Source organism: Astatotilapia calliptera, chromosome 9 (assembly GCF_964374335.1).
Source record: "Astatotilapia calliptera chromosome 9, fAstCal68.1, whole genome shotgun sequence".
Classification (NCBI taxonomy): domain Eukaryota; kingdom Metazoa; phylum Chordata; class Actinopteri; order Cichliformes; family Cichlidae; genus Astatotilapia; species Astatotilapia calliptera.
Genome location: NC_137430.1, coordinates 11,689,352 through 11,693,954, shown reverse-complemented (window position 1 = coordinate 11,693,954; position 4,603 = coordinate 11,689,352). Strand labels below are relative to the sequence as shown.

General features: G+C 47.2%; 1 pseudogene; it reads left to right on the top strand.

Annotated features, from left to right (window-relative positions):
• Positions 1-2,312: 2,312 nt before the first annotated feature.
• Positions 2,313-4,273, top strand: LOC145431117 (uncharacterized; annotated as a pseudogene).
• Positions 4,274-4,603: the final 330 nt, after the last annotated feature.

Genomic DNA, 4,603 nt, shown 5'->3' with positions numbered 1-4,603 from the left:
ATTGTTTCACACTTTATTCAAGCAGCCATGTGTGGGGCTTTGTCTAGTGATGTGCATGTGTGTCTGTGTGTGCGTGTGTGTGTACCTTGATAGAAGGCTGTGGTACTTCTGTGGCACTGGGAAGTGGAATAAGGAGGAAGTAAGGACTGGTAAAAAGTCCTTGAGAAAGATCGTAGAAATGTTGCATCACTATTTCTGTGTTTTAATAGTCCTTTGTGAAACATAATGAGGAGAGAAGAGAATTTAAAGGTGGCCATGATGAATGATGAGAGAGTGATAAAACATTCTGACAGAGGTCGAAATGAGATGCAGTGAGACCAGGACAAAGACAACCTCTAGGCAGACACAGCAAGACACTTTTTTGAGCCATTAATGTGACTTGCAGTCTTGTCTATCCAAAGGTTGAACTTTAATTACAATTAAACTTGACTGGATTGTGGATTGTAATGCTTTTTTTGGTAATGAACAATACATTGTATATTTAGCAATAATTAAGAACAATTAAATAACCTAACGTAGTGGTTTTAATAAAAAGTAGTACTAATATTTCATGTAAATATTTTAAACTGACAGGATATTTCATTTTGAAATTCTTCAGTTTTAAATTACGTGTGATTTCATTTTTGTTTTTTTTACATCTTAATGGTAATGAATCTGCTTGTGTTTCTCTTGTTTTCCCTTGTTTAATGATGAATTTCAAAATCCCCATCTTTAACAGTACTTAACAGTACTCATCACTGAGTTCTAAATGAGTTCATGAGTTCTAAATGCTGAACTCAGTACCATGTCTGGCCTTAACGTTTTTCTGCTAATGGTCTTCAGGTTAACTTTCAGTTACCAGTCTTGTGCCATTGCTAGCAGGCTGGAAGGAATGCTGCTGCCAAGTTTTTCCATCAGCCCTGACAAAGGCAATGGTCTTCTTCTCTGGGTGGAGGCAATTGGAGTGGCTAATGCCACTACACATTGTGTTTGCGTTCGCCTTCAAGATTGGTCATGGTGCCAGTGGTAGCATCCCACACCCAGGGCTTTCAAACAGCAGCTGAGGATGTGATCAAGAGTCCCTGTCTCTGAGCACAGCTGGCAAGCTCCTGACTCCACTTTCCCCCAGCAGAACAAATTGAATGGCCTTGGTAGAACATCGTAGACAGCCTGGATAAAGGATTTGATGCGCTGGGGCACAGCCTTCCACAGTGCAGTCTACGAGACCTTGTCTTCCACTGCTTGCTCCCATCTTGCCCAGGCTCCCTGCTTTCGCATTGCAACTGCCCTGCTGATTTGCTCATTTTCCACTGGTGCACACACCTGGAAACCCCCTTGTGTCTTGTTGTAGCAAGGTGATGTACTTGTGCCAATACCTGCTCTTCCTTGAGCTACCACTCCCATTAAGATTTGGTGCATCAGCCATGACTCCGCAGCATCACAGCCTCTGCTGCCTTCCACATATAGCCTGTCCTGACTTTGATGTCTGCCTGGAACAGTTTTTAGTCAGAAGATTCCTGGTACTTTAGTACCTCCCTTGTCAGGGCCATCCTGAACTCTTCATTCGGGCTGCTGAGGGGAAGCTTCACTTTGTTGCACTATCCATACAAGGCAATGTTAGTTAGGCTCTATGGCAGTCCCAGAAACCTGCTCACTCTTCTCTTGAAGCCCACAACTGTAGAGATCTTGTAGACTAAAAGAGGCCATAGAATTCTCAGGAGGATAGCATTTTGGTACAGCCAGGCCTTAAACCTACTAGGTAGGCCTGATTTATTGAATAGAGTTAGCCAGGTTTCCAGATCTTGGTTAGTGACTCAGATGGATGATGTGTCCCTCAGATTGCAGTTGAGTACCTTCCCGTGGCTCTTTACCAGTTTTTCTATGATTGGATGCACGCTACCAAGTGTGAAGCAGAACTTGTGGGAGGTTTTGCCTTTCTTTAGCACCAGAAATCTTGACTTTAATGGTTTGAAGCTCATGCAGGCCCAGGTAATTAGCTCCTTGAGGCCCTTCAGAATCCACCTACGTCCTGGGACACATGTTGTTGTCACCACTGGGTCCTGGTAAAGGATCCTCTACACTCAACCTCAGTAGCCTTTACCACCATGTTTATGGCAAGGGAGAAAAGTATTACAAACATGGTGCACAGTGTGATGATCCCCTTCTCAAGCTTGCCATGCTGAGGTTGCTGTCCCAGACTGTCTGGCTTAAGTGGCAGTAATAGTTGAGAATGAGGTTTTTGCCTGTTATGTGGTAATAGATTACTACCTCTATGGGATATATTTTAAGCTAAATCCTTAGCTATGATTTAAATCCAGTGACAAAATTTAAATATGCAAAAACTGGTCCTACCAGTGGTCAAAACCAGTTCCATATTTATGGGACAAGTTGTGCGGCGCCCCGCCACATCCCGCTTCCGCCTGCATAGTCCCAGCCCAAAAGATTCGCAGCCCTTGTGCCGTCCTTCCGTTCCCTCCCGCTTGACCCCAGATCCCGTACCAGAACCTTCTAAACCCACAATCTTCACCCCCAGCATGCCTTTGCCTCACGATTCAGACAGGCGGGGCAGGCCCATCAAGCACCTTGGAGGCCGTACCATTTGCAATAACTTCAACGACTCCAGCTGTTCCTTGTCTCAACGCCGCTATCTTCACTGCTGCTCCTTTTGCGGCGGTAACCATTCCCGCCCCGCATGCCCCCACAACCCCACCAAGCCATGGCTAGCTCCGTCAGCCTCCACACCCATCCACATTCCAGCACTAAAAGTCGCCTTACAAAATCACCCTAACCCAGACTTCGTCAACTTCTTAATAAAAGGTTTCTCGGAGGGCTTCCACCCAGGGATCATCGCCCAGCCTTTGGTTTCTTGCACTTGCAATAACCTGCAGTCAGCACTCAAAGACCCAGAAACCGTCGACAGCCTGCTCGCCAAGGAAGTCAGGGAGGGTTTCATGATCGGACCCTTCCCCGAACCTCCCTTCCCTCTCTTTTGCATCAACCCTCTGGGCATCGCCACCAGGAAATATTCAGGAAAAAATCGCATAATCATCGATCTTTCTGCTTCCCATAGCAGTCAGATTCCAAGCATAAATAGCCTCATTCCCAGCGACGACTACTCTCTCAAGTACTCAACAGTGAACCATGCCATCTCTCTCATTAAACTCGCCGGCAGAGGCGCATGGCTCTCTAAAGCTGACATCACAAGGGCCTTCAAGGTCTTGCCGATTCACCCTGACTTCTGGCACCTGTTCGGAGTCAAGTGGAGGGATACCTACTATTTCGCCGTCAGACTGACCTTCGGTTGCAAAAGCAGCCCCAAGCTGTTTGATTCACTCTCCGAAGCTCTATGTTGGATCCTCTCTAACAATCATATGCTGCCTTTTTTGGTTCACCTCCTCGAACACTTCCTATTCATCTCCCCTCACACGTCACCACCAGCTCACGGGTTATCCACTCTGAGGTTAGTCTTCTCCGAACTTGGCCTTCCTTTGTCGGAAGAGAAAACAGAGGGACCTTCGACATCCCTGGAGTTCCTCGGGATAACCCTCGACAGTGAACGTTTCCAGGCCTCCCTGCCCACCGAAAAGCTCAATCACATCACCCTTCTCCTCCAAAGCTTTCTCCTTGCTCCCACTTGCTCTAAATGACAGCTGCTCTCCCTGTTGGGACATTTAAACTTCGCTCTACGCATCATCCCTCAAGGCCGCTCCTTCATCTCTCACTTGCTTTCACTCGCTGCATCTAAACCGTCACTCCTCGACTCCATCACGCTGGACAGCTCTTCCAGGGCCGAACTGCGTCTCTGGCAACTTCTGCTCGCCAACTGGAACGGCATCACCTTCTTCTACAATGATCGGCTGTCCCACTCCGATGGTGTTCAGCTCTTCACAGATGCCGCCCCTTCTGCCGGCTTTGGGGGCTATTATGGCCGAGGGTGGTTCTCTTCAGCTTGGCCACCCGAGTTCCGTAAATATATCCACGATCAGTTCCTGCCTTCATCAGCTGTTTACGAAATTTACCCGGTACTCATCGCAGCCTTACTGTGGGGCCACGAATGGTCAAAAAAAATCTATCCTCATTTGGTCCGACAACTTCGCTGTAGTCGACATTATCAACATCAGTATCAGTCACCCATCAGTTCCTATTCAGAGCGGAACACATTCCAGGCCACTTCAATTCCATTGCCGACTTCCTGTCTCATCTCTCCCTCCAGACATTCAGAGCCTTGGTTCCCCACGCAGAGGCAGCTCCAAACCCCTTTCCTTCATTTTCAGCCACGACGTTCGAGATCTAAACCCCAGCATCGCAGAACTTATCAGCATCTCCCAAGAAGCGATTTTAAATAGCCTCGTAGCAAGCTTCTGTTCATTGCATCAAAACTCCAACCTGCCCTTCTTGTCATTCGACATTGCAACAGTTTACAGCTTCATATCCATGCCTTCGGGTTCCAGAGCATCACAATTCCCTCCATAAAGCGGCATCTATTTCCTTGCCAAACTGCTCACAGGTTCACCACGCCCAAACATTACTCATTGCTCTTGAAGACGTTATCATTGTCAAAGTCTCAGGAGATGCCTTGACTGTAAATACAGGTTGTACTCAAGAGCAGCAAGGCCAGATTAGA